The sequence below is a fragment of the Podarcis cretensis genome (genome assembly GCF_951804945.1).
Source record: "Podarcis cretensis genome assembly, chromosome: 3".
Lineage (NCBI taxonomy): Eukaryota > Metazoa > Chordata > Lepidosauria > Squamata > Lacertidae > Podarcis > Podarcis cretensis.
This window is the reverse complement of record NC_137172.1, coordinates 110,016,681-110,043,692: the sequence shown is the minus strand read 5'-3', so window position 1 is coordinate 110,043,692 and position 27,012 is coordinate 110,016,681. Positions and strand designations below refer to the sequence as shown.

Sequence of the window (27,012 nt, the reverse complement as noted above, 5' to 3'; positions counted from 1 at the left end):
GGGTTTTGTGTGGGAGGGAGGAAAAATGGGGGGGGGGGAAACAAGGATGATGTGTTTTTTGATAATATGCCTTGTTATAATTTTGAATAAAAAACAAAATAAAAAAGGGGGGAACAAATTCTCTTACTCAAAAGTGTCATGAACATGTTCTTCAAATGTAGCTTATGTTCTTAATGTTCACTTTTAATGTGGTTGATAGTGATACACCAGATATTCTCTGCAGCATGAACTAAGAGACCAGTCTATACTTTCACATAGAGTAACTATGGACTATCTCAGTGGTTGACTCTGTTCCATGATGTTATGTACCATTTATTTTTCTCTTTTCTGTGGAAGGCATTTAGTTCCACAGAATGTCAAGAGCCAGCACTAAATAGTTTAATTGCTTAGCTGGCATTAAGAAGCCCCCAGATGTAGTAATCAGTTCCAGTGTGTAGAATTGTTAATTTGTAGTGAATGGTAAGCATATGGAGCTTATTCAAGAACATTTTGCCTGGGTGTTCTTGTTTAACATTATATTGTGTTGGACTGATAACACAACACTTTTAAAGGTAAGAGCAAAATTTATCTTGAAGTATTGGCAAAGGGCAAACTTTACTCAAATTTCCCTAACAAATATTTCTGTAAAGTCATGCAGTGAGCCTATGCTTTGGAATAGTCTTCCAGATTATATGACTCACATAATAAAATACCCATATTTAGGTTTAATGCACATTTCACAGGTACAAGGTTGCTCACACATCCATTTTTATATTTGTTTTGGCAATATTATTTGAATCTGACAGGTGAATTAGCTCCTCACCAAATTAGATAGTAGATGGTAGATATTCCAATGATTTCTTGCCCAGCCTCTCTCAAACAAGGTAAAAAACCAGGATATTCAACTTGTCTGATATGTGGAAAAATATGCCTAACTTTAAATACAGTGATCATAGGAACTAAACGGCAAAGGGTGGTTTCACAGTGCAGCCAAGATTATGTCTTCTATACTCTAAAGCACTTCATAACTAATTAAGCCATCTCTATATTTATGGACCTATCATTGTCAATTGCAAATGGAATGACTCTGATTTGAACTCATGCAATAAAATAGTACATTTTATATATACAGTGCTAAATCCATACATGCCCTCCGTTCATTAGGTCATGTTAGAACAAGTTATTGCTGGGGATGACATCTTACTGTACAGATATATGTTTAAAAGTCACATGTACAGTACCTGTAGCTTATGTCTTCATGACCAAGGTCTGACACTTTTTTTGTAGCATTAGACTTACCCCATCTGTTGCCTTTATCTTGAATTCAAAGAGCCAAGGAATCTGAATCTGCTACTTACTTTGAATAGATACTTTAAAGTATTTTAGAGCACATCCCCCCTTGTTTTAAGATTCAGTATTTCATGTTTGCCCTTTTTCTTTCACTTGCAAGTTCCAGTTTCAAATTCCACCCTTTTGGATTCCATTTCACAAATGTGTTCAGAGGCTTCCACTCTTAAAGGTGTGCTTTTAACTAACCTGATTATGTGTTGCATCAGAGCCGTGTGTTCCCACTGAACAACTTGAATACTGCAAATGAAATATACATCAATTGATTACAGCATCATATGCTTAGACACTATTTCATCAAAAGGGCACTTCGGGAACAGAAACAGATATGGTGAAATAAGTAAGCTTTGAAAACATCAGATATTATCAAGTTTTAATATGTGGGTGTGGAACCCTTAGCCTGTGGGCCTAATTAGGCCCACGAGGCCAATTTGATGAAGCCAAACCCACCTGCTCTGTACCTGATGTACCGTATATGACGCCTGGTGTGGGACAGCTGATTGTCAGGACTTTAAAGCAGAGTGCAGGGCTTTCTGTAGGCACTGACAACCAGCTGGTGTTAGGGCTTGAGGAGAGCACTGTGCAGCTGAATCCCCAATAACCAGCTGAATTTGGCTGATATGCAGCTAAAGGGGCTTCCTTTAGCACAAACTGCTTTCTGTTGAAAGAAAAAAGGGGCTTATTTAAATGCTTTCTTCACAGAGGTGAAAATACTCCATTTTCTAGATTGGTGGTTACAAGGAGCTTCTTTGAAAACTCAATCCCAGCACCAATCTTCTGATCAGCGCTGAAAATGCATCTGATCAGCAGTTACAGCAGCCTGCTTTGAACTTTGTAAGGAGTAATTTTATGTCATCGGATCCCTGTTTTATTATTTTTCTGTGTGTAAGTGCTGACAGTATCCGGGATAGTGTAATGTAGTATGGAAAACAGAGAGGGAATCGTTCCCTCTGCTAGAGGTGGAGTTACCCTCTCTATTAGATTGCGATCTCTGTTAGATTACACTTTTAGTCTTGATTGTAATTAAACTGTACATTGCTAAATGAACCTTAATGGAAATGATAAAAATTGGATAGGAGAATTCTTAATGGGAAGCATTCCTACCGCCAGCTGAAAGCCCCCAAATGCATTGCAAACAATTTCAAGTGAATCTCATTACTGGATGTAGGAGAATACCTGTGGAGTACTATAGAATTGCATCTGACTCTAGGCACAGGGAAGCGTTGGCCACCATATACGATAAGGAAGTGGGAGTGTTGTCTTCTCAAACTCTAGTTGGAGGTGTGTGCGGTGACATTTAGAGAGGGGGAAAGCAAAACTTTTGAATAGTGGTAATGTGTATTAACTGAAGCAGGGTAAGGTTCCTAAGTGATAATTAAAGTGCTTTAAAACGCATGTGTGATTTCAGCCTTACACTCCCTTTCATCTTCAATGGGAAATCAATTTTGTCATGGTCAGTGACCTGCTTGACAGCCGACTACTGTGTCATTGAAAATTCCTCATTATGCCATTCATTTCGTTTATGCCTTAGTCCCCACTAGCACACCACCTGGATTGCTACATAATTAATGGAAACTTCAGATAAAATTTTCATAACTCTCAAGGTTCATTCATACTAGCTAACAGTGACCAGGCTGAATTAATATAAACCAAGGTGCTTTGGTTTGTTTGTTTGCTTTTATTTCAATGACACTTGCTATTAGGGAAGCAGTATACTTAGCCATTTTTAAAAGAAGCCTAAATAGTTAGTTTTCTTTTCAGCAGTTGCTCCCTAAGTACAATGCTGAATGAATGAATCAAAACTAAAGGTATGTACCTGTGAATGATATTAAGGTGTAATCAGGGCTTTTTTCCAGCTGGCACTCACCAGAGCTTAGCTCTGGTACCTCTCAGGTGGGTGCCATTGGCATTTTAAGAAAACAAGGGAGAAGTTCATGCTGAGCTTTGGCACCTCTTTTTCTGGAAAAATAGCACTGGGTATGATATTAAGGTACGTAGATAGCCATGGTTGCATTTTCTCTTGGACCAATACTATCAATCTGTCAAAAGTTCCAAGTTTTGCCAAGCTGTGTATTCCCTGTGAAGTTTAAGAACACCATACTTGGTCCTGTAGAACAGCATTGGGGACCCTGTGGCTAACATGGACTCCAGCTCCCATCAGCTCCAACTCCTATGGGTTAACAAGTCCTTGATAACCCAACAATTCCTTGATAGGGACAAGATCCACCCCTTGGGGGGCTGTCCAGCTGATGTCACTATGTCAGGACTTCCCCTGCTCTATTCCTCCTGCACATGCACATGCCCTAAATCTGCTCCAGAGGATTAGGGGGAGAACATTCTGTTGCCAATGAGAAATCCTTGTGCTGACAGAATAAGAGATGCAGCGCTACATTGGATTCCATTCTAAATTTATTTTTAATTAAATTTTCCTCTCCATTACACTGTAAGAATTAAACTGCTTCCCTCTTAGGCTGCTCACATGTGAATATCACATTGTATATTTTCATCCACAGAGGATGCAAATTGGAGCTAATTTGTAGATGTGCATTTAGTAACCCAGTAGCTCCTAATCTATTTTCTCTTGGTCACTTTCTTTTTCTTTTCTTTTCTAAACTAACTTGACTTTAAGAAAATCGATCATTTTCAATATTCATTGAAATCTATAGATTTCTCTAAACAAAAGACTACAGAAAAATTAAAACAAGATATTGGGTTAAGAATTAATGATCCTGCATTTTAATAATACAGATCATAATATATGGTCAGCGCTGGAAAACTGGTGAAAACTTAAGAAGGGGAAGCATTTATTCATAGATTGCCCTCTTTAACAGTGTAGTCCTTTATATGTGTACTTAGAAGAATGTCCTATTAATATCAATGAGACTAACTACTTGGTAAGTGTATATAGGATTGTAACCTCAGTGTATATGGGTCAAGATGCTGAAGATCCATGATCACATCTCCTGATCCTAAGGCTCTTTATTTAAATGGGAGATGCAGCAAGAGATGTCCTGGCTCTGTGAGTGGAGGCAAGATATCACAAAACTTGATGCTTTTATTGCAAAGCATGTAGACTCAGACAGCTGTAGAGTTCTGCTAAATCTTCCAGGATGAAGCACTCACTGTCTCTAGAGGATCTGCCATGACCTTCCTTTCCTCTCAAGTTTGCAGTGTTTCTGTAAGCTCAAAATGTGTCTTAAGCAGGAGTGAATGATCCCCAAATCATACTAGACATATGTTCAAGCGACTGGAGTAAGAACCAAAACAAAATATGCAGTCTTCTCCGGGTAGAAGATAAACGAAGCTGGAGTTGCAACAGTATCTTAGAACTGTTTAGTGAGAGCAGTCCATATATGCAACACTAATACATAACTCTCTATATAACTGAACTTGTAAGAAGAAAGTTGAAGTTGGAGAGAAATAAAAAGTGCTCTATTGGATCCGTCCAGAGGTCCATCTAGTCTTTTAGTTGCTTCTTGGGAAAATATGCAATGCAGCGTTTCCCATGCAAGCATTCAGATGCATATCATTAGATTTTAAAGCCTTTTAAGTGAAGGTGTAACAAGGTCAGAACTGTTGTCCTTTTGATCAATATTATAAATAAAATGTGATGATTCCGCCTCCCCACCCCGGTCTTGTGCTGGCTCTACGAGTGGACTGCTAGTGGACTCTCTAGCCTGACTTAGCTCATGAATGAGGCAAATCTTTTATTTTAGCGTAACTGCCAGACAGCGCAGGGCAAGAAGAATGCTGTTCCTGCTGTGCAAATGAAACAGACCTTTTCCTTACAGAGAGGCGCCATGTGATCGTTCATGTTGTCTTAGTGTTGCTTGAGGCAAGAGCTCTCAGGAAACAAGGCAGCAAAGCTTTCTGGGCTCACGACTATCAGAATGTAAAACTTCCCAACCTACTCTGAAGCTGGGTGGGGGCCTTAGTCATAAAATAAAGTGTCGAAGCAGCACTAGCAGTGGGAACTCGGCGGGGGATTTCTTGAATTGATGCACTTGCTCTTCTCCCATGACTACCCTCATTTTGCCAACAAAAGGGCAAGGCAAGCTGAGCAATCCTAAAAGAAGACGGAATTATGGGCAAGCTGACTTGGGTTTCTAGCTACAGGTGCTTAGGGACCCTAGCATAAATTTGTTTCATTTTGTGTTAGAATGAAATGAGTGCTGATTGAATTGTCAAGTAATTACATGCTTAGATTAGATAGGAAGATAGATGGTTTTATTATGCAGGATTCCAGCAGATGTGTAGAAGGCGCTCAGCATAGTTATAACAGCAGTTGCCTTGTTTGCCCATAGAAAATTACCCTTGTGAATAATTATTTCAATTTGAAAAAGATTTGTATTGGAATTTTCTTTATTTGAAGTTTTTCTTAAGGTATATGTAGGTTCATAAGTACAATTAAAAGAAACTACCTTAAAGGCACACTTTTCTTACTAACTGAAAAATCTTCAAGTAGTCCGTAATCTTTTCTTTATGTTTCCTTGTAAATATATACTTCTAGAATAAGAGGGTTCTTGTTACTGGATTTTATTTTTTGTTTTGTTTTGTTTGAGAATGCACTTTAAATCATTACTCAATCTCTCTCCCCATTCTTCCAAACATTTTTTGTAAAAACAAAACCTGGAGAAGTCTCTTCCTGCATTGGTATTGTATCTGAAAAGAAAGTAAAAAATAAAAATTTGATTCTCTTGTTCAGACCACCTCTTTTGATTCTTTTGTTCCAACGACCCCTCCTTTGCATGTTGTCATTTATAGATGCAAAATGATATCTCTAGGGAACCTGTAATCTTCTTTTTAAGACCAGATTCTTTCAGCTGCTGTAGTTCCCGCATCTCAAATTGACAGAGCTCTGTGTGGTAAATTTTCAAAGCAGTATCTAGGTGATGTTGACTAATCCCATTATTTAGTGAAAGGATTTGTGTATGTCTCTCCCAAATATCACATTGAAAATTGACCAATATTTTAACTTTGTTCTTTTCCATTAAGATTACAAGGCTAATTTTGGATGAGACAGTCTGGAAGAGTAATGATTATATAGTTGACTTAGATACATTTTAAAGAGGGGGTTTCAACTTGGAACTTGTATTTGAAAATATATTATTTTTATCTAGTACAAAGCCCTCTTCACACTGTGATGCTGAGAGGGCATTTCTCTCACTGCATCTATTAATAGCATGTTTATTAAGAAATAGTATGTGTTTCAGGAGTGTAGACATGTCTGCATATTCCATATTAACTGTAAGAATTCATAATTGAGGAGACCTGAAATTGTGTTTCTGCGGTTAATTTATTAAATAATTTGGATCCTGCCATTCAAAAATGTTTTCCATGGTAGCTTTACAACACATATGCTTTTACTGGTTGTAATTTGTCTATCAGTATCAGAACTATGATAAATTGCATACAAAGTCAGCATAAAGCCAAATTCAACAGATACTAAAATCGTTAAACGACTTGGAAACTGAATTTGATTTTACTTGGCATGGAAAAGATAATAGTAGGTGTCATAGGAAAGTATTCCACATCTGGGCACCACCAGGGAAAGGGACCCTGCTCTTGTAGCCACCACCTTAGCAGTGAATATCTGTTGTAGTATATCAGGAAAGAAGGGGTTGGCAATACTTGGTAAAGGGTTGAGTGGCATCTGTAGTAGTAGTATGGAACGAGGGTGGCATTGTGGTCTAAACCACTGAGCCTCTTGGTTGGTGGTTCAAATCTGTGCAACGGGGTGAGCTCCTGTTGCTCTGTCCTAGCTTCTGCCAACCTAGCAGTTTGAAAGCACACCAGTACAAGTAGATAAATAGTTACCACTTTGGTGGGAAGATAAGCAGCGTTTCTGTGCTCCCTGGACTCGGTCACAGTGTTCTATTGCACCAGAAGCTGTATAGTCATGCTGGCCACATGACCCAGAAAGCTGTCTGTGGACAAATGCCGGCTCTCTCGGCCTGTAAGTGAGATGAGCGCCGCAACCCCATGGTCACCTTTGACTAGACTTAACCGTCCGGTGTCCTTTACCTTTTACCTTTACCTTTAATAGTAATAATAATAATAATAATAATAATAATAATAATAATAATAATAATTTATTTATATATTACCAATCTGACTGGATTGCCCCAGCCATTCTGGGCAGCTCCCAACATAAAATAGTAAAAACCACACTGCAACATCAAACACTAAAAACTTCCCTAAATAGGTCAGCCTTCAGATGTCTTTTAAAATTTACGTAGCTATTTATCTGTTTGACATCTGCTCAGAGGGTGTTCCACAGGGTGGGCGCGACTACGCAAAAGGCCCTCTGCCTGTAAAGAAAGGAAGATGTATACTGAAATATTATGGTGAAAAAAAATGCACATCTGACCAAGGGAATAACTACCCTCATACTATATCTACACCTATATAGGAATGCAACTGTTCTTTTAAAATGTGAGATATTTTTATTATTATTATTCTGTTGTATGTCACCCCAATCTCCAAGCAGTGCAAGATTGCAGGGCTTCTAGGCACTTACCCAGGGTTTGTGTTTCTTATTGGGAATGAGGCACAGTGGAAACTGTGGTGTCTTTAGGAGATACACACACACACACACACACACACACACACACAACCTGAGCCTGTGATGGAGGGAATCACAACATTAACAACTCCAAAGCGTCTTGTTTCTCCTATAACAGCATCCTTGATTTAAAATATTTCCCTCTAACCTTGGTGTCTTCCCTTCAGCTTGCTGCTTTCCTTCCCAGGCCACATCACTCCTCTCAACTCCCAACTCTGGCTTTTGTCCTTCTTAGTATCTGTGAGTTGAAGGAGGGGCCTCCCCTATTTACCGTCTCCCACAGTGCCCCTTCAAATGGGATGCAGGTGGCGCTGTGGGTTAAAGCCTCAGTGCCTAGGACTTGCCGATCGAAAGGTCGGCGGTTCGAATCCCTGCGGCGGGGTGCGCTCCCGCTGCTCGGTCCCAGCGCCTGCCAACCTAGCAGTTCGAAAGCACCCCCGGGTGCAAGTAGATAAATAGGGACCGCTTACCAGCGGGAAGGTAAACGGCGTTTCCGTGTGCGGCTCTGGCTCTGGCTCTGGCTCTGGCCAGAGCAGCTTTGTCACGCTGGCCACGTGACCCGGAAGTGTCTCCGGACAGCGCTGGCCCCTGGCCTCTTAAGTGAGATGGGCGCACAACCCCAGAGTCTGTCAAGACTGGCCCGTACGGGCAGGGGTACCTTTACCTTTACCTTACAACCCATCCCCCAAAATAGTGTCTGAATGTAATGCTCTTAGAGGTAATTTGTGCTCCTTACATTAGTCAATTAATTGCCTAACAATAGGAGGCAAGCTGGAAGGTAATAACCCTTTTCATAGTTACTATAATTTAGTTTAATTTAAGGCTTAATGCTAGGTGCAGGGGAATAATGATGGCAGTTTCCAAAACAAAACCAGTAGTTTCCATCTAAAGACAGTAATATGTTTTTCATTATGGTGTGCCTGACCACAGAAATGTATGTAATTTTCATTGTGAAATTAGTTTCATTGGCAGCTCTATTCTTTTAATTGTATTAAATGAGCTATAACCCATCATATAACGTATTGCATTTTTGTTTATAAAACCACTGTACTGTTTTTTCTAAGATACGATATCTGGATTTGGTGAACCTGCTCAATTGTGAATGGAGGTGAAAATGGGAATCATTTTTAAAAACTATTTCCTTCACCACATTAAACACGGAAATGTCGCTCTTGATATACCTGCGTTAAAGAATGAATGAATGAATGAATTTATTTATTTATTAATACGGTCACAGACCAGCATCACACACACAATATCACAGGTCATAAAAATATCAGAAATACAAGGTTAAAGATGTATTTGGGTTGGAACGTTTCTTGGATTATCAACCAAGTATCCTTGAACATTTGACAAGAAAGGAATGTTTGGGATACTTTGGCTTTTCCAATTTTGGGCAATTAATAATTTAGTTTTCTTTTTTGTGTGTGTTGGGGTTTTTTACAACTGTTGTAACCGTTGATTTGTTTTTCTTTTTGGTGATCTAATGTGAAAATTAATAAAAAGAATTAAAAAAAAAAAAGACAAGAAAGGAATGTTTGAGGTTATCTAGGCCTAGGATACAGTATCAACAGTTGGCTGCTTTAGAACTTAATGTGAAAGGAAGATAGGAAACTCCAAAGGTGAGGGAACTTTTGCATGGGATCATGTTGACTTGATTGGGTGGTGTTTTGAGAAACTGAGAAATTAAGTTTACATTTCAGTAAGGGAAAAATGCTATGTGCTTGGGTAACGTTAGAAAAACTGGAGTTCATACAAATTTCAACTTACAAGCATGTGCCAATGCCATAGCAATCATATATTTATAGTTTTTGATACTGAGATAGTTGTGATTAACTTATCAGACTATTGTCTAATCGTATAGACAGGAAAGACAATCAGTGAACAAACTCCAATGAACATTACGGAAACATACTGATGTCAGCCTTCTTTACTGCATTGCCTAAGGAGTAAGTACAATTTAATAAAAATCAGGTTGTTGACATTTTTCCTCATTATTTTTTCTAAAGCTTATGAAGGAACTTTTAGTAGAAAAGTTGATCATTTAGATCAGAAAGGTGAGAATGTTGTTAAGATGGTGGCAGATGGATTGAAGGTACTGAAGGCAAAGAAAGCAACCCATGACTTATGAATATCCTATCTGATATTGAAAACCTTAATTTATTTTTAAAATGTATGTATGTTTATTTTCTCTCTTCTAGCTTTTCCAACTGAGCTATAACAGCCTGAATCATATTATTACACTCAGGATTAAATCTGAGTGATAGGTTCAGAGAATTTAGCCCCATAAATTCTAGATTCCACTTCTAAATGCTAGATACCTGTTTTTGGAAAAGAATACAGATGTTTTTGGAAAAGAATGCAGATTGCATTTTCTTCACTACTTAGCTTAACACATTCGATTGGAGCAAAGTTTGATATCTTCCAACACATCAGTTTATAAATTAACTACTGGTTTCCTTTCCAAATGCACAATCCAATCGCCTGCTTCAGTCGAATGCGAGAGCTAAGATTTAGCCCTTCATTATTCAGTGCCCCCTTAATTACAATCTAGTACTAGCCTTACAAATGGGTAGCATCTGATAATTTCCAAAGTTTTTATAGTATGTTGATGTTAGTATAGTTAACTTGGCAGTCAATTTATCTATGTCAGAAAATGCAAAGGAGAGCTCTAAATAAAGAAATAAAAACAAAGCTATCCTCCATTTCTTCACTCCTTAGAGATGTTGTTATATGAAGTCTTGTTTATTTGGTAATTAAATGGATGAAAATGAAGTCTGACAATATATCTTGTAAGTGTGCACCAATTTTATTTTATTTTTAATTGAATGGAGTTTGCACATCTAAAAAAATACTTGCCTTCATGGCTTTGCATACGAATGTGTGATGTTTTTCACTATGAACTGTGATATTTCTAGTCTGTTTTCAAATTATTTCTCAGTATTTATCAGTCACTTAAAACTTCTTTTCATTATACTATCGAGCCATGCTAATTATGCATCTGAGGGATTTTGCCTTGCCTTGTTGTCATACCAAAGTTTTAATTTACATAAACAATTAATCCTTAACCCTTGTCTTATTGTTTTGGCGTGCGGGGGGAGGGGGGAGAGCAGGATTGAGGCATTTATAATTTTAAATTTGGATATACCAAGTTATCTGCAAAAAACATTTTTAATACCTCCATCAGTTAGATGATGACGATGATGTTGTTGAAGTTGTAATATTTTTAAAAATCTATTACTCAGTCATGGAGGAATTTCTAACACAATTTGTGATATGTCATAGAGGTCTGCTGCTTTAAGAGGGAGAAGTAAAAACAAAAACAAAAAGTGCTGACCTAAACTAGCTTCCTAGAACAGAGGTAGCCTGCTGTGCTCTAGACTGTGGGTGAATTTAACAGTATGGTTCAGTCTACAGCATTTTTATTCAGAACTAAGCCCTACTGAGTTCAGTAGGCCAGCGAACTATAAAAAACTCTGCTTATGGGGAAGAGGTTAAAGAAGACAGGGGCCCCTATTTTTTTACAAGTGCAGCAGATAATTGTTTCTCCGCTTCCTTTTGAGTCATGCTGAACTTCTATCAGGTGCTTATCTCCTACAGCAGGCATGTTCAACTCCCAAGAGACTGCGATCTAGTTCCACTATAAAAAATACTGGCAGTGATCTACCCATTGTTTTTTTGTTCCTCTTGGTGATTGATCAGGATCATGCGATCAACCAGGGACACCTCGCGATCGGCCGGTAAATCGTGATTGGCCGCTTGGGCATGGCTGTCTTACAGGAAAGAGTACTAGGTTGCTCAGAAAGATCATAGGGACTAGGCCTAGTAACACAATGCAAAAAAGTAGTCTAAACTTCATAAAGCCCTCTACAGGATCATGGCTTGGCATTCCTTCTCTGTAGCTCAGTGCCAGCTAATTGGTGATGAAATGTGACAAATAAGTGACTTCCGTCTGGAGTGTCACACGCAGAGGTAATGAGGCATCTGTCTGGAACATGAACATGTCCTGAAAAACAAGTGTGGAGTAGCCAAGTTTACACAAAGAGAACCCACTAAAAATTGCATTGATCAGCTTTTTGACAGGGAAGGGCAAGTGGCAGAATTGAGTAACTCCAGCCCTCTCCCGAAGAGCTCATTGGTATAATTTTAGCATTTTTGAAAGGGCTGTACTGGGTCAATACTTGGACCGTCCATGTGGGAGTCACCTGGTGTATGCCTTTCTCCATCCATCTAGGAATCTATGTGGGGAAGCCTGTTTGCGCATAGTGTTCCTAGCTAGATTCCATTTTTGGAACAAGTACGAAATGATTGGCCTCTCTTAAGTAATACTCAAATCATTTGAGTAAATAGTTGTAGACTGGATGTCAGCTAATGGTTGCAAGTTCATATGAAAGGGTTTCTGATTGGGGTGTGTGGTCGTTTGTATGTTGCCCTTCAACAAGTATTTCTAGGGTGATTCCCATCAAAAAGTTGTGAAGCAGTATGTGAAATAAGAATTGCATAAAAGAGAGAGAAGTCCATAAATGGGGAACTGCAGCTCAGAATGCCTTCATCATAGAATCATAGAATCATAGAGTTGGAAGAGACCACAAGGGCCATTGAGTCCAACCCCCTGCCAAGCAGGAAACACCATCAGAGCACTCATCCCTTTCCTCAGATGGCAGGGGCACCTGGATGGCAGTGGTACCTTCAAATATGAAGATAAATTGTTATATGCCAGGATCCAAAGAGCTGTGCAATGATTCCCCACCCCCACCCCCACATCCCGTTGCCCCCAGTTTGTGCATGGAATATAAGAGAGGTTTAGAGTACAGTGGTACCTCAGGTACATATGCTTCAGGTTACAGACTCCGCTAACCCAGAAATAGTGCTTCAGGTTAAGAACTTTGCTTCAGGATGAGAACAGAAATCGTGCTCCTGCGCAGTGGCAGCAGGAGGCCCCATTAGCTAAAGTGGTGCTTCAGGTTAAGAACAGTTTCAGGTTAAGAACGCACCTACGGAACGAATTAAGTACTTAACCCGAGGTACCACTGTACTAGAGTCCTGTTTTAATTAGAGTAAAGGCAAAATGTATCGGAATACATTATATTTTTTTTGAGAAACTTGGCTAGATTTTTATTTCTCTCATCTTCCTGGAGAAAGAAAGCACTTTTAAAGAATTTTGCAGAGTATTCGCCACCATTTTTTTCTTTGCAGTGGTCACCATTTCCACCTCACAGTGCCTGGGAATAGTGGTAGATCTAGGACAGTGGGGGAAATAAATGGTGGCCAGATCTGTTAGCAAAATTATGATTGGTAGCAACAAACTCCCCCCGCCATCAAAACTAATGAGAAGCTGTTTGTTTAGATTCCTTACCTGCTTTTCACCAAAGGGTCATGGGGCTGGGGGGCTGGTGTATACAACAATAAAATCTTCAATTATAAATCAATTCTTAATGTATTGCACTTGGCACGCTTTTAATTTTTGATATTTTTTATATTGTTTTTGACATTTGCAAATCTTTTGGAACAAAAGATTGGGGGTTGGAAATGTAAATAAATAAATACATAAATAGCCATTTTATTAATTTAAAATGAGAGCAGTGATGATTTTTTGGAGATGTTGTTTTGTAGTTAAGATTCTGCTCACTGATGTTTGCAGTAATCTGCCAGGGTGAAAGGGCAAAGGGCCACATTTACCACAGGGGAAGTATAAAATTGTGTGACATGGCAATTTGCTGACGTTTTCTGGATGAACTCAGACAAAGCTTGCATCTCTCTGTCTTTAGTCTCTGTGACACTGGCCTTTATCATAGTTCAATCATTTTTTGGGGTCACTGGAAGCCATTCATGAGGTATTTGTGATGTCAAAAGCGCATGAAAGTATTTATAATTTATCTTAATTACTTGTCTCACCCACTTTTTAAATTTGTCTCTGTTTATATTGAGAAGGTTTTAAAAACACCCCACACAAATCTTTCTCAAGTAAGTGAATGCAACTGTAGCAATACAATGCTGTATCTCTTTTTATAATCCAAAAAAAGCACTCAAAGATCTTCTGCTTTTGTCTTAAATGAAATTTTCTCCAAAATATAACATCACTTTTCAGTAAGGAGACTTGACTGAAATCTTATGTACATCTACATGGAAGAATATCCCCTTGAACTAAATGGAACTTACTTCTAAATATAAATTGTTATATTTTAAGATAAATTACAGTGATATGCATATCCTTTGCATTTGTGGAAATATGTTGACAACTTAGTGCTATTCTGCTTAGTAACATCTCCTTTGTAACTTCATAGAATAACATAATATTTTGACAGTGGAAAACAAAGATGTCAGGCATGCATACAACATGTTTTGTCTTACATAGAAGGGAAGATTCTGTTATATTATCACATTGTCAAAAAAATTGTTTCATATTCCATGGAACAAGTCTTACATTTAGCACATTAATGTGATGATTGCCACAGTGTTAATGCTGCGCTTCCATATTTCCACTTTTATAAATTTATTCTTGTTACTTTCCACATGTGAGTAGAAACTGCAGTTTGGAAGGCCTCTCTGTAATGAGATTATTGCTATAAAGTTTAGTGTATGTGGGAAGCTACCTGGTAGGAGAACGTGCTATCTTGGGGGTGGAAGATGCTCCTCCTTACCTCCACCCACCCCAAGTTTTATGAAACTCTAGAGATAGTGGCTGTGTTCAGACAAAACAGTAAGCTATGATTTATTGTTACAAGAATGAACCCATGTGACACCTAGCCTTCTGTTTTCCAATGTGGCTGAAAACAGATCAGAAGCTTTTGCTTCTATTTTTGACTAACCACAATTAATGATGTGTTTGAACCCAAACGATTGTGATTGGTCTTAACATTGCTTAAAATAAATAATCCAAATTCCAACCTTGTTTTATGAAGTTGTCTTGTTTCAATGAATCATAGTTTAAGATTAACTACAGCTTTGGGTTTGGACTGCAGTCAGTGGGGAAGAGTACATGAACCCATGTGTCATTCAGGCTCATTTCCATCACAACAATGTAGGGATTTCTTCCATGCTTACATTTGGGTGTCTCCAGACTGGTAGCAATAGAGTATGTGATGTCAGTGGTTAATTCTGTCTCTTCTGCTAACATTTTAACACCCCTCTGAGGATTGCTATCTGTGCCAACAGATATTAGGGTTTCCCACTGTTACCTTTTCACTGTTTCTCCTGGTCTAGTAGCAGGACATGAGTGAATATTGTTGTAGAATTATCCTTGTTTTATACATGGACTACTTGTTGTTGTTGTTGTTTAGTCGTTTAGTCGTGTCCGACTCTTCGTGACCCCATGGACCAGAGAACGCCAGGCACTCCTGTCCTCCACTGCCCCCCGCAGCTTGGTCAGACTCATGCTGGTAACCTCGAAAACACTATCCAACCATCTCGTCCTCTGTCGCCCCCTTCTCCTTGTGCCCTCCATCTTTCCCAACATCAGGGTCTTCTCCAGGGAGTCTTCTCTTCTCATGAGGTGGCCAAAGTACTGGAGCCTCAGCTTCACAATCTGTCCTTCCAGTGAGCACTCAGGGCTGATTTCCTTCAGAATGATATGGTCTGAAGCTCAACATAAAAAAAACGAAGATCATGGCTACTGGTCCCATCACCTCCTGGCAAATAGAAGGGGAAGAAATGGAGGCAGTGAGAGATTTTACTTTCTTGGGCTCCATGATCACTGCAGATGGTGACAGCAGCCACGAAATTAAAAGACGCCTGCTTCTTGGGAGAAGGGCAATGACAGGCCTAGACATGGACTACTTAATAAGTATTAAAAGAGTGGCCTGGCTGCAGCTGAAGATCTGCATAGCTGCTTTAAGACATGGAAGGGAATCAGCATACAGATTCAGCCTATATTCAGAGGCAGATTTAGAGGAGTGCAACTGGTTCACCTGCAGTGGGTGCTGACTTGAGAGGGACGTTGCACATGGCACCCCTGAAATTTTAAAGCCCAAAGTCTGCCACTGCTAAATTGTATCCACATGGTGTCATCATCATATGGAATCTATCTCGTGTCAGTGACAATTCTACTACAGTAGAACCTCTACCTACGACCGCCTCTACTTGGGCCCGATGCAAGTCGCGACGGTGGCAAACCCAGAAGTAAATACTGGGTTTGCCGTGATTCGCGCACACGCAGAAGCGGCTGCTGCCGTCTGCATATGCGCACAATGGTGCTTCTACCAGCGACCCGTTTCGCCTAAAGGACGGGCTGCCAGAATGGATTATGGTGGTAAATAGAGGTTCCACATGAAGCATCCTTAGATCATGACGTAGCATGAATGTCAGAAACCTTGGTTGAAAAGAGTTGGTGAGGTTTTGTCAACTGGAGATGGCACCCAGCAAAGGAAGTTGCTGCATAAGATTTCCTATGGCCCAGAGGTGGAGCTTCAGTGTCTTGCCCACTTCTTGCCTCTATATATAGTTCCCCTGCAACTATTTATGCGAAATAGTAAGAACTGCATCAAAGTTATTGAAAACAAAAAACAACAACATACAAATTTAATTTACTTAAACACATAGTTTGTATAGGTCACAAACCCTTGTCCAAACTGGCAGCTCTGCTGAAAAGCAAGCAGCAGACTTAGTTGTTTTCTTAGCAGAATGTTTATTTCAAAGAATTAATGAGGACACTTTCCAAATGTAATAGCTTATAATTTCAGGTTGAAAACATTGATGGCGTCTGCATTTCCATTCTAAGACAGCATCAGTGACTGCTTGGATAAAATTATCCTTATAATGCGAAAAACAAAATGTCAACAAATTGAATTTTTAAAAACACATTTTAATAAAGAGTAGATTAAGCACGGCCTGTTTTGAATTAGTGACTATAGTAATTAGTTTTAACTCAGATTTTAGGAAATCTAATTACTAGACATCATTTGAGATATGGTATATGTATAATAGAGGCTGTATGGCTTAATTACTGTTACATTTACAGTCCATTCTTTAAGTTGTATTATTCTTGGCACCAATTGTCACTTTATTACTTTTAAGTATTTAGAGAATGGAACATGAAGCACTAGAAATCAGCTGGTTAAGTGAAAAATACAGCTGAATTATATTAACTTGCTATACATCCTCAGTGATTGAAAAACATTATCTTCTTATAATAGATAAAAATGTATGCATTTGCATTGTATGATAGCAGTGTCTCATAAGTTGATGGCAATGAGTTTAAATTAAATGTTCGTAGTGCTTTAAGCTTCTGCAGTAAGCCACTTTTCACATGGGAATAGCGATATGAATAGCAGATATCTTGTAGTTAAAAGAGAGAGTACCAATTCAGGAAGAAACAAAGTACAATTTTAATGTATTCCCCCCCTTTCTCTCTCTACAAGAGAATTAAAAAGCAAATTTTGTTGCATTAGGATTTATGAAAACTAACATATTAAAGTAGCATTCTTATAAGTAGAATTTTTAAACTACTTAACTGGTGGCTACCTAATACTATTAACCATGGGCATTGCAGCTGCCCCCCTAAATCAATACAAATCAATACAAATCAATACAAATCAATACAAATCAATACAAATCAATAAAATACATAGCAAACCGAGGTTTTGCCCCTCTAACAAAAGGCTTGCCCCCCCCATTTTTTTAGCTATGCCCATGCTATTAACCGAGTTTGGGAATTCTGATTTGATTTTAGAAACTTCAGCCAGTTAAGCTGACGGATTAAAGTAAGGCAACAAAGCACTCAGTATTTGAGGGTACAGGGGCAGGAAAATTTGCAAGTTTGTCAAGTTTGGGCTGATGTGTATATTTTGTAAATGTCCGTTTCAGTTGCATGAAAATCATGCAGCCTCTTCCTAATTTTTTCCCTCAGTTGCATTTGAGATTTAATGGTTTTGTTTACAGAAGTAAGAGTTGATTAGTGACTATCAAGCTTTATGGGTGTTACTTATAAAAAAAGTTAAAGTGTGAAGCCAAAAAATGTGGGATTTGGACCGGTAGCCGATGCATCTGCTTGAAGATTGATACAGGATGTGGTTTCTCACCTAGATCCCAAGTCTAAATGGATCCAGGATGAACCCTCTCGGAAGCTGCTATATTGGATTTTCTGGTAGGGTGGTTTTACAACAGACTTTGAAAGGTCCTCAAAGAATCCTTGCTGGCAGGAGTCATGAGAAATAAATTACCCATGGTTCCTGAATCCTGGTTGAAAACCCTTCCCCTCCCACTGGGTCCAGATTAGCAGGAGAAAGCTGGAGTGGTGAGACTTATTCTGAGTTACTTTAAAAAAAGGTAAAGGGACCCCTGACTATTAGGTCCAGTTGTGACTGACTCTAGGGTTGTGACGCTCATCTCGCTTTATTGGCCAAGGGAGCCGGCATTCAGCTTCCGGGTCATGTAGCTAGCATGACTAAGCCGCTTCTGGTGAACCAGAGCAGCACATGGAAACGCCGTTTACCTTCCCACCGGAGCGGTACCTATTTATCTACTTGCACTTTGACATGCTTTCAAGCTGCTAGGTTGGCAGGAGCAAGGACCGAGCAACGGGAGCTCACCCCGTCACGGGGATTCGAACCGCCCTCCAGTTCAAGATACAGTGGTACCTCTAGTTGCGGACACAATCCATTCCGGGGTGCAGTTTGCACCCCAAAAAGTCCGCAACTAGAGCAGTGCTTCTGCACAAGCGTGGAGTGTGATAGTATGCGCAAAGCGCACAGGACGCTTTTGTGCAGCAAAACCTGGAAGAATACACTTCCGGGTTTGCCGCGTTTGCAAGCTGAAAAGACACAACATGAACCTAATGCAACATAAGGTATGACTGTATAAGTGATGTCGTAACGTCTGAACAGGATACAGTGATGTGCCTAGCGGAAACCAAATGGGAGAATTTAACTCTTGTGGAATAACTGCAAAAAAAGTTTTAACTCTGTACGATCCTTGAATTTGCTTTCGCTTTTAAGCAATTTCTATCTGTCACTGCTAAATGTTCCTTAATTAGAAGTTGTTTATATGCAGTGTGAATTATGTGTAAAGAAAGGAGGGAAGAATATGGAATGTCTATAATAGAATATGTGGTTCTGGGGTGTACTTCGTTTAATTAACAGATATATATGGTGCCAAAACAAACGAAGTGTTAGAAAAAGTTATGAAAAGCAGGATAAAGTTGGAAACCTGCTTGAAATTAAAAAGACATCTGTGATGTGCTTGGTTTTTTTATTTATTTATTGTTGGACTGTGTGTCAGACATAAATTTGATGCTGCTAATACAACCCAGGTCTGAATGGCTCAGTACAACTCTCTGTGGCTCGACAACAGCTAATTTCCCTTGCAAAATGGTGATGTTGTTCCTTGAAAAGTGTGCATGGAAATAGCTCTAGCAGTGTTAGAAATCAGGAATAAGCCCTCCTAATGCTTTTGAAATGTCTGTTTATATATGGCAGATGTGAGGAACCTGTGGTCCTCTTGATGTTGCTGAGCAATGACTCCCATCAGCCCCCGTAAGTATGGCCGATGGCCCGGGATGCTATGAATTGTAGTAGCAACATCTAGAGGACCAAATGTTCACTACACATGATATATGGTAATCGTATTTTTCCCTACAGGGCTGGATAAACTATTATGTTAGGTATACTATACAGTAGGCAGGATTCTGCAAATGCTGCCCTCTCCTATGTATCTCTTTGCATGGGAGAGCTTTGGAAACGGGGATCTCTTACCACTTGTTCTGTAGTTTGGAGAATGTAAGAAACAGTGGGAGTATATTCCAAGTAGCCTGATATTTTCTTTTTATTACTTTTTCTAAAATACAGTGCAAGTGAGAGGTCTGGGGAAGGTTTCTGTGTGCTCATCCTGCTCAACAGAGGCATTCTGAAAAAATGAGATTTTTATTTTACTGAGTAATGTTAATGATCTGATTTATCATGGGTGTGGGTGTGGGTGGGTGTCTGTGAAGCTGTCTAGGCTGGCACATCTGGGGCAGGGCCAGCACACAATTTATCCCCTCATGTTCTTTGAACACCTGGAGAGGGTTTGTGTAAATGCCATGAAGTAATACTTCTATCACACTTTTGTTATAATCAGCAGGAATCAAGTTCTTTTTAAGTCAAATTGCTGCATAAAAGGAACCTTTTTGAAGAATCCCATAGCTATTATAATCAATATCAAATAAGAAACTGCAACTATATATTACAATAAAAGAATTCTGATACACACACACACATACATACACGCGCACATGCCAACAAGGATAAATGTATTGAGCTTTTCACAAAACCTTGTCTAAAAGAGGTATACATCCTTCAACTTATATTTGAGTCACAACAGTTTTAGCTCTCACTCATTGCACCCCTCTGTGCTTTTAAATGCCAGTTTAGAAAGTGATGCATTCATTTGTTGTAGGAAAGTGTTCAAAACAGCCTAGTCTGGAAATATTTAAACAATAGGCTGAGCACTTGCTGTGTCAAATCTGGATGAGTGTTAGAAACTGAGATATGCAAGCTAGGAACTAAATGGCTCCTTTAACCTAGGTTATTGGCACAACAATGGAATGTCTAGGCGTGTTTTTTTATAACAAGAATACAAAGCTGAAAATGAATGAACTGCAGCTAAAATCTTATGTTCATTTTTCACATGGTCTAGTCCACATCTGAAGACTGCAAAAAACAAAGCCATGCTTCCCCTGCCCACCTCCCTAATATTCTTAAGAGGGTTTCCTCTCCAGTCTTCAGAGAGTGGCTGGAACTGGGGAGGCAGAAAAAAGTATTCCTTTCCACTCTGCAGTTTTAATCTGAAATCTTAGGCGCAGTATTGCACCCAGAGCTCAGAAACTGCTTGCACTAATGAAATTCCCTGTCGCAAAATGCACCTAGAACAATGGGAGTTTCAAACGCTGATCTGGATTCATTCTTCAAGACTGACTTTGAAAATTAAGCTTCTAACACAGTGCAACTGGCTCAATAGAGTATCAGGTTGCAGGCAAAACAAAGCAGTGTAGTATCAAAAGGCTACTGAAATTAAGCCATATCCTCAGTCAGTGACCTTGCAATAGTTATTGCCTTTCTTAAAGAAATGTGTTGCTTTCAAATTGGATTTGTCTGTGTGAAAAATCCTGGATTTACAAAGATTTTCTTTTATTCTTTATTTTGGACTCCACTTTAAATCAAACTGGATCCAGGAGAAGCTCTGCCAGCCTTGCTCCAAACCCCTCTCCCACTCACCCTTCACATTGCACAGCCCCCAGCCTCACCCTCAGAAACTTTATTGATTGATTAAGCTCCTCCCACCCGCCCACCATACACTAATGTGAACGAAATGCCAAAGCAACAGAATGCAAAATGCAACAGAAGCACTGCAGAAGGATCCTGCAAATGGCAGCTTCTCTTTCACTTCCTCCCTGTATGGGTCTACACCTTCTAAGTTGCATTTTCAGTTTTTCTTGTCTCTGCCGTGCATACCGTCAGCCTCATGACATGTACTGTGGACCCCATTTGCTTTAGTCTTTTAAACTCTCTCTTCCCCCTCATTTCCCTGCCTTCTGCTTGCCTTCCTCCTGCTCTTATGTCCTCTCACTGCCCCACTCTATTGAAACCATACACAATATTTCCTTTCACCAAATGTAGGGGCCTCATCTTGGCCCTCATTCCCCTTTTGAGTCTTCTAGTGTTTTTCCTGAACTGCTTGAGCTGCTCGTGACCCCCCCCCCTTTTGTGTCTGCTGGGTGAGCATGAAAGAAAAGGATTCCCTGTTATGGTGGTGTTACTGCTCTGGAACAACCTTCAATCCCACATGAGCTTCTCCACCCCCATCGTTCAACCCAGACATTGAGGTCCAGCTCCAAGGGCCTTCTAGTGGTTCCCTCACTGCGAGAAGTGAGGTTACAGGGAACCAGGCAGAGGGCCTTCTCGGTAGCGGTACCTGCCCTTTGGAAGAACCTCCCATCAGATACCAAGGAAATAAACAACTATCTGACTTTTAGAAGACATCTGAAAGCAGCCCTGTTTAGGGACGTTTTTAATGTTTGATCTTTTATTGTGTTTTTAATATTCCGTTGGGAGTCGCCCAGAGTGGCTGGGGAAACCCAGCCACATGGGTGGGGTGTAAATAAATAAATAACAACAGTAACAATAACAATAATTGCTACTCCTCCTCCTCTTGTTTTGGTGTCTTCCACGGAAGATGTTCTTGTTTCAGTGGGCTCTTAACGTGTGGTTTTTAGCTGTTTACTCTTTTAATGTTGAACTGTATTAGGATTTAAGACAGCCAACACTCTACAAAAATGTGAAATTAGAAGTATTCTAAAACATTCCTATTTGTCAGGCTCTGCCTTTGCCCTGGGACTTGTTTTGCTGTACCTGTATATACACAAATTCTTCAGTTCATTGAACTTCTCTCTGTTTCCTACCATGCTGACCATACACAATAATCAGTTTTTTAAAAATGAGGAAATGGCTCTGTTGCACATCATGGTAAACTATAGTTAATGTCTTCTGCTTTGCTCTTCCTCTAGTACAGTGTTTTTCAACCTTTTTTGGGCAAAGGCACACTTGTTTCATGGAAAAAATAACGAGGCACACCACCATTAGAAAATGTTAAAAAATTTAACTCTGTGCCTATATTGACTATATATAAAGTAATTCTCTTGAATAGGAATCAAATAAACACAAAGAAAGTATTTTATAATTACTTTATTATGAAATAGTAAGTAAACAGAAATATGAAAAATTATAAAATACTTTATTCAGTGCGCAACCTGGGCCTGTTTGGCTGAACACAAAGCTGATATTCTGGCTGGAATCGAAGAAAGACACACATGTAGCTCTTAGTCAACAGCTCTCACCAGTGACACCAGAGCTATTTATAGTCCTTAACATCAGTGGTGGGATTCAAAAATTTTAGTAACCAGTTCCGACATTCAAGCATGGTTTAATATTTTTTTCTTTAATGGCAAACAAAAACGTTGGGGACCGTTCTCTGCTCAGTGGGGATCGATCCGCTGATCCCCGCTGAGCTGGCGGATGACAGCTCCCTCTCCGCACTGTGTGCAGAGAGGGAGATGTCAGAGCCCCGCTGCTCTCTATGGGGAATCGGATGAGAGCGGACCGCCTGTCTGCTCTCATCCGATCCCATCCAATCTGATCCCCACCCAGGACGGATGGAAAATAGGGTGGACACAGTCCGGTGCCCGCCTAGTGGGCGAAAATTTGACATTTTAATTTTTTAAAAATCTTTCGAATTTTTCAATTTTTCCCATGGCACACCAGGCAACATCTCGCGGCACACTAGTGTGCCGCGGAACAGTGGTTGAAAAACACTGCTCTAGTATGAGCCAATGCAAAACAAATAAAAAATAAAAATTGTTGCATTGCTTAGCATCACAGCCAAACTGGGATCAAAGGAAGCTGTCTTATACCAACTCAGAGCACTGATCCAACTAGCCCAGTATTGTCCACACACTACTCTTCAGGTTTTCAGGTGGGAAGTTTTTGCCAACCATTCCTGGAGATGCCAGGGACTGAACCTTTTCCAAAAAATGTGTCATATCTTATCACTGAGCCACAGTTTACGGTTGGTTTTACCCATCATAGATTGTTTGGGTGACCCAAACCATAAACCCTGGTTTGAGATTTCTTGTTCCTGCTCACACTAGGGGAAGAGTGGCGTGATCTCTACATTCTGCTTACATAGAGCTATCACCCTTCCTTTATAAACTCTCACTTTCAGTGTGCAAAACTTAATAACGGTGTAAGAATCTTCAAAAGGAGGTAACGTTTTATAAACTCAATTGGAAATTAATTGTGATTTAGCACATTCTGTGCGTTATTTGCAGAGCATTTGACATTATTGGAAGCATGTGCATTTGTATATCTCTCAGGATCTCTTTAAGAAAGCATGTTATGAAGCAGAGCACTGGATCTTTAAGGCTAAAACCCTATAGAACAGTCTTCCAAAGGAAATGATGGAAAACCCCATTGCTTGTGACATTTAGAACTACAGCGAACAAAATGCTATTAAATGTTCAATAGAGGATTTTGCCTGGAGATTGGATAGATGACCTAATAGGTCTTTCTCATCTATAGTCTCTATGATTCCAGTGTTACAAAATGGTGACACAAATCCTTAAGATTACAAATCTTATGTGACTGACAGCTCAAGAGATGCTAACTTGATATAGGTACCCAAAGAAATTACAGAGCGATAAGGCCTATGGGTATTACAATAAAATTACCCACTTGGGAATAGGAACATTGCAGGAATTGGTTCAGATTTGTATATATATGAGAGAGAGAGAATGATTCTGTACAATGCAGTGGTGTGGAATAAGAAGGTGATAAATTGTAACAACCTTGTGCGACACTAACAAGGAAAAGGCAATTTTAGTGTGTATATGTACCGTACCTTTCCTGTACTTCTCCACTTAAGGTTTCTTTCTACTACTCTCTCTCTACAGAAACAGAGATAGAAACTTATTTTATTTTATTTTAGCAGAAAATAAGGCCATGCATATTAGGGTGTTGGGTGGATGTGCCATGAAAGCTCAGTGAAGTGGTTATGTTCACCAACACAAAAATAACCATTTAGTAGAGTTGTCTTTAATAAGCCAACACCAACAAACACCACTATATATTGTTGTTGTTGTTTAGTTGTTCCAGTCGTGTCCGACTCTTCGTGACCCCATAGACCAGAGCACGCCACACTATTTACAGATGTTACAAGTAGTCTTCTCTCTCTGAGCCCAGAGAGGATTCATTGCTCCAAAGTGTTGCTATTTTAAAGTCCACAGTCAAGTCCTAAGTTCGGCTGCTACAAAATCTTGCAACTAATAGAGTTATCTGAGTTCTGAAGTCTGGCAATTTCCCAACTTCTTTCTCAGAAAAATTATTTTAAAAGTCTTCACTCAAATTCACGGTTCCAACAGATAGCCTTCAACAATTCTTACAATCTCCTACTGTGACCCACTCCATATGCTGTAACCTGGCCCTTTTATGCACAAACTTGCTTGCCAAATCTGCCCAGTAACACAGATAAGAGAGTCAGAAGATGCCAGGTAGGTGCATTGTGGGGAATGAATAATCTCATTGAGAATTAACCCATTAACTGCATTCCTTAACGATGCACACCACATTTCCCTTATGTAAATTTGTTTTATAATCCATGAACTTCAGTATTATTGCTGTAACTAGGTGATCTAAACCTAAGTGATAGTTTTTGCTTTATAGGAAATACTGGTGGAACAGGCTACAGTGTCAACTAAGGTGATTTACAATCTCCATTAAAGTTAGAAACTCAGATTAACAAATTAGTGGCAGGGATGTAGCAAGGGAGCAAGAATTGCAATGGAAATGAAGAAGTTGGGATATGCAAATCTTCAGTGGCAGGAACACTTCACATGACAGTTATTATGTGAAATCAGCATCGCGAAGTATATCAGTGTTACATGGTGTGTGTTCATTTTGGCTGCCTTCTTTATAGGCCACTAAGGCTTAGAGGAAGAGGTGGGCAGTATAAAAAGCTTCAGAAAAATAGATTTCTTTTTAAGCACAAGTCAGAAAAAATATTGGAGGCATAGTGCATCCAGCTTTTCAGCCAGAAGCTTCCAGGTGATAAAACAAAGATTTTTCTCTAGAAAAACTGGCCCAGTTTGCACTTCTAAGTAAACCATAGTTAATGGTTTACCATAAAATATTTCTTTCATTCACTCCAAACTCTTATCTTCTGCCTCTCTATCTACTCAAGGCAGCATACCCAAACAGGACTTGTTTTAATGCTAAAATTGTGTCTATTTCATTCAATATTTTCAGTCCAGTTTCACTGGCATTATTCTCATGCAGTTATATTACCACCCGTTTTAAAAATTCACTTTTGGTTTTGACTTTCTTGATATTTTGGGGGTTTGTTTTGTAGGGAAAAAACCCAAGAACAATAAACATGTGTGTAGGTATGCATGCGCACACACATGCTTGCACACACACATACAGCTCCACAAGCTAAAGCTGGCTGTAAATAGGAATCAGGCAATCTACAGAAGTATAACTTCATGAATAGTGGTGAGACTGATATAATTTAGACATCCCCATGCCCTGTTTGTTATCTTACAAACATAACTTGGCCAGTATAAACATTATCATATATTAACGGGATTGTGCGCTTCTACAAATTGTCCATATATATGGACAATAAGGATTAAGGCTTAGCTGTTTGCAAAGTGCAAAGCTTGCTTTATGAAATATCACTTGCATTTCCATTACACACATGGATACAACCCTAAAGATACTTTTACTGCTTGTCTTTTGTGATGTTCTGCTAAATGTAGAGTGAAAGTACCCACACAGGTGACACTCTCCCTTTTCCCTGCCATTATTTGGCCTATAGGTGGGTAGGGACACACTGTTGCAGGAACATGTTAACATGTTTGCTGAGCAACTGCAGTATGTATACAGGATTCTGACAGACACAGGCCCCTGGATAGGCAGCATAGCAACCAGCGCCAGAAGGGAATGCTGTGTAATGTGCTATCTGGTGCTCTTTGCAGGGCCAAGTACACATGGAGCAGATCCACAGTTTTCCTATGGGCAGGTTGGCTTTTATGGCACCAGAACATCATTCCTATGAAGGGAGCAGAAGGAAGGCATTTCATCTCATTGATTTGCAGTATGTTACACCGTTTGCCCTTTGCATTCATTGGATAAAGTTTTCCTTTTGGTGTTTTCTTTCTGTCACTTCTTTTGAAGTGTGAAGACGTGCAATTTTTGAAGTGGTTTATGTACAGAATTGCTGTCCCCCCCCCATCTGCTCTGCCTGTTTAGTTGACCAGCTGTACCTGTTTGGTTGGCAGTGATAGTAGCATCGTGGTTGCTGCCTCTGCCAGCCCCTGGCTATTGACATCTCATGCTGGACAGCTACATCTAGTTCGGTAGACTGGTGTCATATGGAGCTTCCTTTTATTGAATTTTATTTATTTTGGGATGGCATAGATGCCACCCTTTCATCATTTCTCTTTTGAATGCTAATCTTCACTTTCATCAGTTTGCTGTACTGAGTTAATGACGGTGAGTATTGGTTGCACAGTTGGCTGCTAATTTTAAAGCCAAAGCTTGCTGAGTCTTCAAATATTGTGGAATATTGTAGTCAGATGGGAGTCACAATTTTCAGGG

At 39.5% G+C, this 27,012-nt stretch overlaps 1 protein-coding gene across 4 annotated transcripts in view; it reads left to right on the top strand.

Annotated features, from left to right (window-relative positions):
- Window positions 1–27,012, top strand: part of MACROD2 (mono-ADP ribosylhydrolase 2) — a 992,621-nt gene that overhangs the window by 153,078 nt on the left and 812,531 nt on the right. The gene's annotated exons all lie outside the window — the stretch shown is intronic.